Below are 14707 nucleotides of genomic sequence, written 5' to 3'. Positions count from 1 at the left end.
AGCGATATTTTGGAAAAAAGTAATCATCTCATTTTTGCGAAGTTGATTTACCTTTGTACAAATAATCCAGTTTTTAACTAACTAGAAGATAAATGTAATAACATAAAATGGCAAATAAAATTAAATATAGTAAGTAATATCAAAGCTAAATATATTTTTCAGCATTCAAATCTAAAATCAATTTATTTACTTATTTTTGTGTACCTATATTTAGTAAACTCGTGATCGATTTCGGTCATGACACCTATTATCAAGACTGCTGCTGATAGCTTATTACAGCGTGTGGACATATATAATATCACTAGACGAAAACCCGGCTTCGCTCGGGTAAATAAATAACACTAAACGAATACGGCTTATCCTTTTCTTTTCATATAGCACACCGCAACTTCATGTCATTGAATATTATGGATTTAATATCGAAATATCGAAAATCGAAATTTTGCGGATAGATGTTGTCGACTAAAAATCATTATTTATTAACGATCTATAATTGTGGATAAGTTTCGATACACCCGGTATCGTGGGCCTGCACGAAATTATAACAATCCGATGGTAAGGCAAATTCAACACGATCCGAAAGTGTTATAAACAATAAAATAAGCCACTGAACATAGAACTCAATTGAATTAAAATAAATAAATCTTGGTCACTCTAACGAACAATATGAGCCCATTTAATTATCTGTGACCGATGTACTTGAGTTTATTTAGTGTCACCATTCATGCCTCGGTGATGGATAGATGATAATCGGGCCCTCAATCAGAGCAAATGAATGCGTAATGATTTTTGATGACTGGCTTTTACGCTAATAAGAATTACGCTAAATATATCATTACAGTTCGTATGCGTGAGAATATCGAAAACTAAATAATAATAATAAATGCGAAAGTAACTCTGTATGTTTTGCGGTAAAACTACTGAATAGATTTCGATGAAATTTGGTTTGATGTGAAGTCGCCGGTTCAGCTACGATCGAATAACTTAACATACATATAAATGAGGAGACGTTTTATTTTGTAATGTCAAACTAAAAAAAACGACAAAATGATTTTCAATTTCAAGGTCTTTAGGTGTTGGTTTATTTATGTGTACCTGTGGTTTGTGAGAAATATATTTTTAGGTTAATGTTTTTATTTTTTATTTTAAATTCAATTGGTAGGTATAGGCATAAAACAAAATGTTGCAACATTTTAAAAACATTTCATAAATGGCTAGTTCAGATGATTCAACTACTTAACCACTTGTTGCCATTTCTTTATTGTTTACAGTGCAGGTAGATTTTAAATTGGGTAAATATAACAAACGCTAATTTTAACACAGTAACTTGAAAACAAAGTTTAAATATCGAACCAAACGTCTTTATCCGAAAGTCAACACGTCATTTCAAATAAATATATTAAATGGAACTACCTTTTAGCGCCTCTGTATTTGGACTCAATTTCGAACCATTTATATTTTTAAAACAAACGTTTGCCATAGCTGCTTTGATATTTATTATCTGAGACTTAAGGTTTAAATTACAGTAAAAACGTGACAATTATAAGTTTATTTCTTAGTCATCTGTCATCAACGGGTGTCACATTAAAGGTATTTTAAAGTACACAAAGAATTCCGGTACCTTTTTAATCAGGGGAGCTATTCTATTATAGCGAGGGAAAAAATAAAATGCTTTTCAATGCTAGCTGCATATGAAGGCTCTTTGACTGCACACTAACAAAACAAACAATGTACAATGTTTTATTAATTCTAGTATTACTTTCGGGTCGTATAGACGAAATTTTAGAAATATTCGATCAATAATGTTGTGGACATCTTAAATGTATCAATGAGGTGTAAATTGACAACCAAATAGAATGTAATAGATTAATGTATAGTCGGACGTGAGTTGATGACATCTTTATACCTGTAAAAGGATTTGTTATCTGTTATAACAGAATACCGTTCGAATGTTGGAGTAAATCCTTAGAAAAAATATATTCACCAAATAGTGCCTAGTTACCCTACAACTTTGGATGTACGCTTTGTTCTGGTTTGAAGTTTGAATTAGCCAATATACCTATGTTATTTACAACTTCAGATACAAGGGACATAACATCTTACGTAAATTCGAGGTTTATTTATCTTTGTTACTTCTTCGACTGAAGTAGGCTTTAAGCCGCTGTTTTGTTGGCGCGGAATTAGAGCTACGTTAATTTCTGTCTAATATATGTCATCATTGTCACATTCAACCAAGTGTGTAACCAACTTTATAGTAATAGAACAACAAAGGAACAGACAGTTACTTTAGTGTACCTGTGTATTAAATCCAGACAAAATCTCGATCAAGTAATCTCAACTTTTTCTCTCTTAGTGAAAAGTTTCAAACAGTTCTAGTTTCTCATTTAAGAAGTAAATCAGACTTAAATGTTGCTCTTCCCAAACGTTTACGTTTTATGGGTGAGAATTACAATGTAAATACGGTTTATTAAGCAAAATGCTTTTAATATTATGGTTTTCGGTTTATGTTATTAAATATTTTCTGGAAAGATGGCGTCTTAACGAGCATTAATGAAACGACAATTATCAGCATCCAAAAACACAATTACGTGAAACAATGTCAAGAATGAACTTTTTATTGTTCTGCGATCACTTTATACACTCTTGTGAATTAACTGTTGTGATTTATAATCAAATTATATATGTAATATATATTGTTAGCAATTTTTAAATGTTATTTAAATAAGACAGATGCCTTTGCACTTGGTAACACTCGGTCGTCTTTGCAGATAGACATTTCCACTACAATAATTAAAAAACAAACAATACAACGCCAGTCCCTCACCAGCTATGTGATCTAAGCTGTTAAAGCCATATATATTACACTGGCTCACTTAAAATATAAACTCGAAAACCGCAACATAAATATGTTTGCCGGTAGAGTAACCAATGGTTGGGAGGTACCCACCCAGAAAATCCTGCCCAAAACCCTATCACCGATTTAAATATATAATTATAACTCAGTTCTTTCGATGAGAGAAAACGTTTTTACTTACACGAACGGTACAAGGAAGAGGTGACATTAAAATACATATATACATATATAGGTATATAAAGCTATAATACTTTGCCTAAAAATAACACCTAGGGGTGATTATTGAGACAATGTTCTGTCTTTTTCTAACGAATGAAAAATCAATGAAGAGCGAAAGAAAGAAAAGTCTGTTTTAAAATAAAGTAAAGCTGTGTATCATAGTATTTATTAATCAAAACATCCGACTATAATATATTAAGAGGAAAAGTTATGTTCATTATAAAAGCGTATAGGCTACAAATTAAATTAAACCAATATCCGAAAGTATTCATTTTCATTTGCGTTCTCTTATAACAAAGCGCTGTTTTAGGAGTCGAATCGGACGATTAGCGGTGGCTGTGTCGCTTCTCTCATTACTGCGCCCTAATTGCGCTGCAATACGCATTTCAAACGTGCCGACCGCTTTCATCTTGCCGACCTGTGGAAGACGTCAGAGTATACGAGCGGAAGCGGGTAACTTGCATATATATTTAGTTTAAATACTTATTCTATAAATGATTGGTGACTACAAATCTATTAGGTGTAGAAATTACAATATAAAACGAGTACATTTCATCAGAAATATATATCAGTACATATTATTGTAACAAATAGGTCTATTATTTATTAAGTGATCTAAAAAAGGCGAAAGATTTATACGTTTTGAAGGGAAACCAGAGAAAAAAAAAAAAAAAAAAAAAAAAGAGCCGAGATGGCCCAGTGGTTAGAACGCGTGCATCTTAACCGATGATTTCGGGTTCAAACCCAGGCAGGCACCACTGAACTTTCATGTGCTTAATTTGTGTTTATAATTCATCTCGTGCTCGGCGGTGAAGGAAAACATCGTGAGGAAACCTGCATGTGTCTAATTTCAACGAAATTCTGTCACATGTGTATTCCGCCAACCCGCATTGGAGCAGCGTGGTGGAATATGCTCCAAACCTTCTCCTCAAAGGGAGAGGAGGCCTTTAGCCCAGCAGTGGGAAATTTACAGGCTGCTAATGATCTAAAAAAAAAATTAATGCTTTATTTTTATAATAAGAAAAACCGACGGCAGACGTCCATTATATTGCTATATTGTACCGTCTACCATATTGTATCATATACTAAAACATCCGCAACGCTAACCATAACGATTAGTCGTTTTTTTCAGTTAGATAATTCAAATAACATCACTTCAATAAAGATATTAATAAACATAGACTTTTAAAAAGAGCTAATATTTATGCACAATTCAAAATAAAAAAATACTGAACAACTGTCGCTGATATGAGAATATAAATTCGAATTGACTTAAACGTGCCCAAAATAAGGTTACAAAGTCAAAACAAAGTCGCTATTCTTGCAATACATAAATCTGATTCTTAAATGAAATTACAAAGTTATTGAAAAACATAATCCTATTTTAAATGCTACTCTCATTACCTAGTAATAAGAGCGGTTATCGCTTATCAATAATCAAGACAAGGTACAGACAACCGAATGTATAATTTTGTTAAAATTTCGAGTAATTGTTTTTATTCATTTATTGGTCCCCATATAGATTGAAAGGTGAGTTTAATGGGCTCTCTATTAGCAGAGCGAGCCTTATCATCGAGTTACAGGATCGTACTAATTTTATTGCTATAATTCAGTTCTTAACTTTATTAGTTAGATAGTTGAGTTGAAAATAAATTAATTTGGCTACGATATCCTGGTTTTATTGAGATCAATTCATCTTCTGTATATTATAGCTATTTTATATAACAATGTTAATGATTGTTCATTTATTGCTTTGATTTAAATGATTTGTCTCTCTAATTGTTTCAAAATATTCTGATCAAGGGTGGATTTACTAATACCATAACTTACTACCATATTATTAAATAAGTACCAATTTGAAATTATTTTAATAAATACTGTTACTATTTACTACCTATTTAAGTAAATTTTAGAATGGATACCAATATTATAAATGATAAGATAGAGTTACTTTAAAACTCTGGTGAACACTTCACATTTAAACTGCTGAACCGACTTAGATGAAAGGTATGGAGATAGTTTGAGTCCCAGGTAAAGGACATAGGCTACTTTTTTAATTCACTCCTCGAAGAGTGCGTGAATGGGAGCTGACGGTTGGTGTGACGGTAATTTTTTTTTAAATTTCGTGCGGATAAAGCCGCTGGTTCTATAATTTGCTATCATAGATATTGTAGTAAATTTCAAAAGGAATTAATTACCGCTCTCTCCGATTTTTATCGTTCATGATGCATTTTTCGTTAATCACATTAACACTAACAAGGTATTACATCAGTTGCTATTTGGTAATGCCTATTAAGAGTACATATCAGATGTGCGATTGATCAGAATCATGGATCTTAAATAAAGGCAAGATAGATTGACTTCTTTTCAAGTTTATATATGAATAAATTGTAGTCGTAGTATTTCAAATAATATCGTTAATAAGTATATAGTATATAGGGCCCGGGTAGGTCGTGATTACTGACCTTCAGATTTATTTCCATGTATTCGTACATACTTGGATATTGTGACTGAAAATAATCGGTAGTATTATTATTTTTGGTTTTGAACGAAATTTCTATTTGTTAAGGATGCAATGTGTCAAATATTAAATTAAAAATATTAACATGGGAATTAAATATCAAACCCAAAATAGCATGTTTCCAATTTAATTAAATATTTATGAAAAATTAGAACACAAATATTGACAAATCTGTACTCAGAGTATTTAAAAATATAGAGGACACGATGTAGATAAGTATATTCAATACTTTTACGAAAAATCGTTACCCATACCTGTCTTAAGAAAAACTTGCTTTTATGTTTTTTTAATCACTTTTTTCTAAGTAGGCTTAAAGTCGCCCAGATCCTAAACAGCTTCGTGAAGTTAATATAATAATATATTGAAATTATCGCTAAATTTTTGAACTTTTTCTGTACCTACCTATATAATTTGAAAATATTAATTTGCTAGAGCTAAGGGCAGATACAATAATATTACCTACGTATAAATGTATGTATAAGTATATAGTTACAAATTATCGTATAATTAAAAGTATAAAGTTTGCCAATAAATCCTCTTATTTAATTCAAAATATCAATTCATAGATTTGAAAATGTTTATTGTTCCGAAATAATGTTACAACATTCACTTAACGAAACTTACTGGTTACCTTATAAAAATAATTTAACATTTATACTAAGCGTACAGAGAAATCAATTTAAAAATACATAATTCAGTTTCTTTTATAAGATAGTAACTACCATTGACAGTAGACATTTACAAATTCATCAACTAAGTATATAAGTACTTATTGTATTATCTTGTAAACAGTTCCCTAATTGTAATTTGACCTTTCATAATTTCAGTGCTCAATAGTTTCCATGAAATTTCTCTATTTCAGAGATGGTTCACAAGACCACCGCGAAGTCATTGTGATCGTGATGAGATACAAACATTAAGAGAGGCTATGCCTTCGCGGTACAGTCGGCGACAATTTACTTATTCAGATTACCGATACCAAATGTTTTTATTTTTTTATATATGTGCTTAAAGTCACAAACTTTAATCTTATATCTACATAAAATTAATGTTGCTACCAGTATATTTAGATATTATGAGGTTAATAGACTTCAATGACTGATTAGCTTGAAAATATACCGATTGGTTATGATTATACAGTCCGCTTTCTTGTAACTCGCTACTAGATGGCGCTGAACGACATCACCTTCAATAGGTAACACTTCACCAAACACCATGACATTTAGTGTATATATCACAGGCAAGGTAATGTCTGTCTTGTTTAGATCGTATATATATACCACATGGATTAATAAAAATATACAATTAGACCGCTTAACATACCTACCTATAATATACTTGGAAGCTAAAGTGACACATTTCTGTAAAAAAACTGTCAGAAAGGTTTTCCATCGGCAAAGGTATACTTTTATACAAATCTTAGCAAACCTTATTAAGAATTGCTGTGCAATATAAGATTTGTTATATATACTATTAATATCAATTTGCTAATATACAATAAAAAGTAGCTTTACATAATAAAGCTAACGGAGAAGCGCAAAATATACTATACTAGAAATAACTTAATTGAAACAATTTATTTATTTGCCTTATAAGGTTTATAGTTAAATTAAAAATAAAAATAATGACAGTAGATTTCGATTCCTATTAAATATTTCGTAATTCTCCGTATCGCCGAAATAGCTCAGTTGGGAGAGCGTTAGACTGAAGATCTAAAGGTCCCTGGTTCGATCCCGGGTTTCGGCAATTCTTTTAACTCAAACTCAAACTTTTTGATATATTTTTGTTTATCTTAATTTTCTACTGATATGACCTGACGTGTTGTAAAATTGATAAATCTGCCCAAAGAATCAACGAGTAAATAATATAAATATGATTCTTTTTATTTATAAGTACAAATTTACATTTAAAATATTAAATATTATAATATTAATTTTATTTAAAATATTCAGCAATGTAATAGGTCTTTTTTATTTTAAAAATGTATTGCAATTAATAACAAGATTTTTATCAGTAACTTATTGAATCAATATACAATACCTTAATAAAAGATACTTATAGTTATATTTAAACAGCACACCGTTAAATATTATATAAAGACTGTAATTACTTACTTATGTACTGCAATTTTGTAGTTTATTTTTATTATTAAAGGAAACTCAAATTATTTAAAAGTCCCTGACTGTTGAGGTAGGCAAAAACCAGCGTAACAGAAGTTAGTCATCTTAACACGACTTGCTTAGAATACATTTTAAGTGCTTTATATAAAAAAGTAATACTTAAGTAGTCTAAAAAGAGAAACCTTATAAAAAGTTATGCCGAAACCAGGGATCGAACCAGGGACCTTTAGATCTTCAGTCTAACGCTCTCCCAACTGAGCTATTTCGGCGATATGATTATAGTTGAAAAGAGAAGTTTTATAAGGCTTTAAATAAATTCTCATAACAAAAATCATTTGGAGTCAGTCATATCATGTTAAGCATAGCATTCACAAACCTTGCCACTCACTAGCAATTATCGTTCTTATTTAATTATATAATTTGTAAGGAGGCACTTAATTGTAATTAATTATATTCCTAAGGTTTCTTAATAGTTATAGAAAAACAAAAAATATTATACTGCTAAGTGAGGCATCGGACAACATTTGAGCTTTACACGGACTTTAGTGAGTTTTCTGTTCGAGTTATTTTTAATTTTTACTGCATTTACTGTTATTTTGAAGGCACATTTTTTTATTTGTATATAGCGTTACATACGTTAAATTAGTTGCACCTGATAAGATCTTACAAATTAGATAGTCTAAATAAGCAACGAAATAAGCTTAAACATACATAGATCAGTATTAAGAATCATTCTTTACCTATTGTACAACATAATTCGAAGCCGACTGTACAAAATGTGACTACTAGGTATTCATTAGAACTGAAAGCGGGTTCAGTGTGAGAAACCTGTGGGTGGTATTTTTGATCTCGTAACATCACGTCCTCTTATTGCTGGCTGCTTGAGTACACTTAGCCTGTGTAAAAATTACATGATTTCGGATGATATATAGCGAGAAGTATTGGACACATAACGTACAGACGTGAATTTTATAGTATAGTTTTTAATAGCTGAAAGACTGATGAGCCAATAGTTTATCATACTAAGTACTTATTGAAGCACATGTCCCTTGTACTGTAGGAAATATTAAAAAACACTTTAAATTTAAAGAACTATGTTATAGTAAGTTATGTACACGTTATCTTTATTAGACTGGGTCACTCTCCATTCAAATATATTTTTTTAAATTAACCGAAAATACTGAGTGGCTAATGAGTTATCACTACTCAAATGGGCTCGTACACACACGGCTCTACTATCAATAGATTGTATGTATTATGTAGCATTAAAATTGTTTTTTTTTTGTTATTTAAACTTAGGTCTGGGGATATTATTAATCATTTATTTATTCATTTAGGACACCCAAATATAAAATATACTGTAAAAGTTATACATAAAATCAAAAACACTACAATGTAGTCCTTACTTAAAGGTAAACGACACGTGCATAACAAAATCTGGATGTGCGTTAAGCGGTTTCCTATCTCAATGTTACAAAAGAAAAACAATTAAAAAATTAAATATAGAGAATTAATGGAAAGAAATCTTAAAAAATCATAGTTTCGTAGAACTGTAGTAAGAATGCTCCAATTCCTCCTTGAATCGTGATTCCGATTTATTGCTTAAAAAAGAGGGAACAAAACTACGTTCAATTTGAACAAATATATAGTTTTTACAAACATAATCCATTTGCAACTTTAATATATCTTCTTATTATGAAATGCCAAAGCTTTTGACATTCGTAAGTAGTTTAGCAATCCAAAGTAAGATAATTTTGTTGTATTCAATTGTAACCCTTATTTTTATTCTATAAAGCACATTTTAGAACATCTTATTCAAAATACACGAGGGTGGATTATGAGAGTGTTAATAAAACATCCATCATATGCATTGTGACGGACTGTGTGGTCCATTCATACAATTAGTATGGCGGTATTCTATCAAAGAGTTTACAATCATGGAATGTTTGAGAGAAAATATTATAAAGTCTCTATATTACTTATTAAAATAAAAAAAAACATCGACTAAATACATAAAAAGATCCCTGAAATTGAGCATTACGCTTTAGGGCCTGTGCCTTGTACATACATATATTGATAAACATTGTAAAAATATTTAAAAATGTTTTTTGTTTATTAGAATGTTGAAAAAAGAACGCTGTGTCTATCATTTTAATTGGCGGTAATTTATCCGGATATATTTTTCTTTTAAAGAACTATATTATATAAAAAGGCAAAGACGAAATAGTTCAGTACTTACCTTTTTATCCTTTGTATGTCAACCTGTATTTTTGTTAATTGTAAGTTATCGACAAGCTTAAGTGTAATTCGAAACATGCATATTTATATAGATAGTGTATGGTCATATTTGTAAATAATAGTTATATTCCTATATGAATATGAAATTTCGTAAAATTTTGACTACAATACTACCTATCGGTTCCTCACACAGATGCAAAATTAATTAATTGTGTGAACATAACCTCAATTGTTTAAGTAGTTCAGAGTTTACACGATTACTAACAGACTACGAATTTAAGTAATAAAGATAAATATTATTATTTCCTTAGCGAGTAGTTTCATGGTTTAATAAAAGTTCTCGGTCTCATATAAAAATGAATTCACCTTGATATACAATGTCGAAATTAGAAATAAAAAGAATTATTCGTAAATTAAAAAAAAAAAACAAAAATAATTCGTACTCGTCATCCACTTTAAGTCTATTGCAATCTAGAACGCTTTCAGTTCAAACAAGGTTGTGATAACTACTATATTTTCCAATCAACAAACATACAATACAATACCACAAAACAAACTTAAAAAAACGAATGTAATTGAACTCATTGGAAATATATCTACGAACAATTTTATTTGATAGCTATAAATCCATCCATACGGACTTAGTGGTATTAATAACTAAATAGACAAGGATAATCGTTTCACCTTTTAATGGGTAATAACTAAATTAGAACAAAGCTACATTAGCGTTACCAATCCAAATTGATATTTCAAAACGGCTAATATAGATACATAATAGCGAAACCGGCGTACTACTAAATAACCTTACATTTTCCACCAGTTTAATAGATCTCTAAAATTATAAAGAAACCTACCCTTTATATCTTAATACCAATTTTAGTTAAATTATTTCATTGAAATGTGAACTTTATTTGGATGGTAATAAAGTTTATTGTTGCAGCAAAATTAAATTAGTGGATATATCAACACAAAAGGCACGGCGGTTCATGAGATACTGGCAACAATCATCAAATAATTTCCATTAACGTTTATTTTCCATTGTATCAAAACGATACGTCAAAAACGATATAATGTCGTCCGACATTTATTTCTACTAAATAATTACACATACTCGCGTCTTTACCTGCTTATAATTTAGATAATAATTAAGTTCTCATTCTTCCTTTATTTTTATATAATAGATTCTATAATATAAGGATTTCTCATACACAACATTGACTAACATATTTATCTGAATAATATATTAATAACGAAATGAAGAAAATGGCTACCATATAACCTTTAGTTTTATACTAAGTTGTAATAGATAAAAGTAGTTCTTATGGGTTTACCTTAAAAGATACACATGTTATTGTGGACTTTTTTGAAGGCTCTTTTATGGCCTACGATTTTTACATCATTGTTTTAATGCATCTCCTAAGATTTATCCAGCGCTAGCCATACGCTTACATGGCTAGCGCTGAAAAATGCAATAATTATTTTTAGGGTAATAGGTGTTTCACACACCTATTATCATTGATCACCCATTTTGTACAAAATGTTTACAAATAATATATACAAACCTCGTTTATCGCTTTCTTTGTTAGTGAAAACCGTATTCAAATCTATTGAAGCGCTTAGAAGAAGATAGAGGAGATACAAGCAGAAACAGAAAGCAATCTTGTTTTATTTATAGTAATTTTATAAATGCGAAAGTAACTCTGTATCTCTGTCTGTTACTTCTTTAATATCAAACCGCGGAACCGTTAAAACGCGGGTGAAGTCGCGGGCTACAACTTGTTGATTGAAATTCTGACAAAAGAAATTTAATCTTATGTATGGAAATAATAACACATTACATGATATGTATACTTATAAATTTATCTCCATTATATCTTTTAACATTATAGAAAACTTATGAAAGGAAAAATACAAAAAAAAAATTAAATTAAAAATAGGCATGTTGATTATAGATATACGCGCGGCGTCGATATTTACTCTCACAGCTAATGGAAACATGCAATAAGTCAGCCTATTACTGCAATGATATTACCCACAATTTCGTATCATATCAGTGCATGTGCGCTACACTATCATTAATGGTACCACCACCACCGGATACCATTATAGATAAAAAACTATATGATATTAATTACATTATACTCGGTACTAAGTTTTTGTGATTGGGTTTGTTTATTAACTTTTTTGCATGGATTTCGACTAAGTATCGTTGAAGGAATATTTTAGATTCATGTCGTAACTTATAACGAGGGCTTGAACAGGTTTAACATATACTCGATGGCTAACGATGCTTGTTAATTTATGCAATACGTTTTATTTTAGAACTTCATTACATAATTAAAAAATTTATTACATAAGGCATTTTAATCTAGCCGACATTACTTATACAAAATCATAAGGACGACTATTATATAATAAATCTTCACGGATTGTGAACTATAAAAAAAAATATGAACGCAGAAATCAATTTGCAATAAAACGTATACATTTTCGTTAGTTTTATATTCTTTCGGTTTGATTAGTGTTTTTTATAATTTAACTAAAACGTGCCCTTTATGTTAGACATTTGTATTCTTTACAATCTGGCTAGATTTATTATAAACTAACGATCCGTACAATTATCCGGTAACACATACACCAAAAAACCAAGCTCTTAAAACAAACGCTCACCTGTTTACTATAAATTGTGCTTATTCTGTATTTAATTTTTGGTATAAAGTCTATGTATTTTGAAGGATATAACAAGTGCCTGATTACCTCCAGCCAGATCTATCGTCGTCACTGTAAGATTTTCATTCAATCGGAAAAACAATAAAAGAAATGAATGTTTAGTGGTGGAATAACGGTTGCTTACTAGAACCCCAAAACCCTTTAGGTTTTGGTAGCTACCACCCTACCGCCAAACAGTAATACTTTGTATTGTTGTGTTCCGGTTTGAAGGGTGAGTGAGTCAGTGTAACTACAAGCACAAGGGACATAGAATCTTAGTTCCTAAGGTTGGTTGCGCATTGGTGTGCTGTAAGAAATTTTTCTTCTTCGAGCGCCAATGACTATGGGCGGTGGTGGCCACTTAACATCTGGTGGTCCATTTGCCTGTCCACCTATTACATAAATAAAAAATCTATGCATATATACTAACTCTATTTTTACAACAAATATATTGATAAGCGGCATAAGAATATTAATATAGTTCCATTTGTAAAACAACATGTTCAAATAAGACATTAATATAGTTTCTAACAATAAATGCTAAGGGTTCATGTTTGTAACGCGTCGATGTATTTTTAATGGTGGGTAGTCGTAAATCAGCGCACGCGCACGTCGCGCATAGCTGCAGCCTGATGGACGCGATGCTAAACTGTGCACTGCACTTTGATTACGCGTACATAGATTAAATAGTGAGTATGACTGCTACGGTCAACAGATTAATGTATTTCATTATTTTTATTTTGATATATTTTTAACGAATAGTAAACTATCAAACGATAACTCTATATCATTTTATATCCTTCAAAATATATTAACTGCAATTTTTGCAATTTGGCTTTCTGTAAAAATCTACTAAACGGATTTTATCTTTATACAATGTGACAATTATTATAAAAAATAATTAACGTCGTGCCAGGAAAATAAATTGTTATTCTTTTTAATTCCGTACATGAGATAGAGATAGAAAATTAAGGTGTCATTTATTAGATTGCTACGCAAGATTGTGTGCAGGTGCACAGCTGTGTTTTTTATTAATAATCCATTTGTTCTTATTCATTTAATCTAATTAATTAGATAGCGAAATGCGTCTTTCTATTATAAATTAATATATTAAAGGCAATTTAAACAAAACTAAAACTCATCTTATTTCTAGCTCTACTCGAGTTGGCAGCGGACGATCAGACGACCATACCTCATCGCTATCTTGATCTCCCAGTTAGTCAGCGGTAATTACTCTACAGAACATATTTCGCATACATTAGTAATACGAATTAGTATGAAAGGATTCTTAGATAACATCGATTCTAATATCTATTTTTAACAAACTGTAAATAAACCAATATACAGCTACAAGCGAAATACCGCTCACTGATTAATCACGAAATCTCAGAAACTATAACACTTACAAATTTGATATTTGGCAGGTAAGTTCCTTATAGGATGTAGACATCCGATTTTACGAAACTCCATCCCTAAGGGGGTAAAAGGGGGGTTGGAAGTTTGTGTTTTATAAATTTCACGCGGGTCAAGCCGTAGGTTCCGTTAGTAGTTATATATGTATGTTCTACGTGATTATATGTCCATGGAAAAAATATATCTTGACGATTATTTGTGTGTGGGCTTGATGGGCTTTAGTAGAGTAATTTTAAACACACCGATTAAAACATACTCCGCCGACACCTTATCAACGCAGGGTTTCGAAATTGATACGCCTCTTCAAGTAAGTCTTAAGAGATGTAACGAGGTTTTGGTTTAGTATTGTTATGTCCAATGTAAGAACAAAGTATTTATAAATTTTTTAATTAATTATAAATATGAAACCAAACAGTACCCTTTCTCATTTTTTGTAACAGATTTTGTTTTTTTAATTTGTTTGGCAGATGTTAACGAGTTGTGCTTGGAAGAGTAAAAAAAAATTTCTTATTATTAATATTTATCCAGAGTTCTAAGCTTAAGCTTATATAAAAATAAAGAATAATAACATTAATGAATTAATTTTGAACATTATTTTATTTGACACTGATATAATTATTTAATAAATTGAAA

The 14707-nt window shown here is 30.4% G+C and overlaps 2 non-coding genes across 2 annotated transcripts; one reads left to right on the top strand and one right to left on the bottom strand.

Annotated features, from left to right (window-relative positions):
• The first annotated feature begins 7267 nt into the window (after positions 1 to 7267).
• Trnaf-gaa (transfer RNA phenylalanine (anticodon GAA)) lies at positions 7268 to 7340 on the top strand. The gene has a single exon. It is a non-coding gene; the product is annotated as a tRNA-Phe (tRNA).
• Positions 7341 to 7910: 570 nt separating this feature from the next.
• On the bottom strand, positions 7911 to 7983 carry Trnaf-gaa (transfer RNA phenylalanine (anticodon GAA)). Its single transcript has one exon. It is a non-coding gene; the product is annotated as a tRNA-Phe (tRNA).
• Between the last annotated feature and the right edge of the window lie 6724 nt (positions 7984 to 14707).

Source organism: Vanessa tameamea, chromosome 24 (genome assembly GCF_037043105.1).
Source record: "Vanessa tameamea isolate UH-Manoa-2023 chromosome 24, ilVanTame1 primary haplotype, whole genome shotgun sequence".
NCBI classification, from domain to species: domain Eukaryota; kingdom Metazoa; phylum Arthropoda; class Insecta; order Lepidoptera; family Nymphalidae; genus Vanessa; species Vanessa tameamea.
This window is presented reverse-complemented; position numbering and strand designations above follow the sequence as displayed.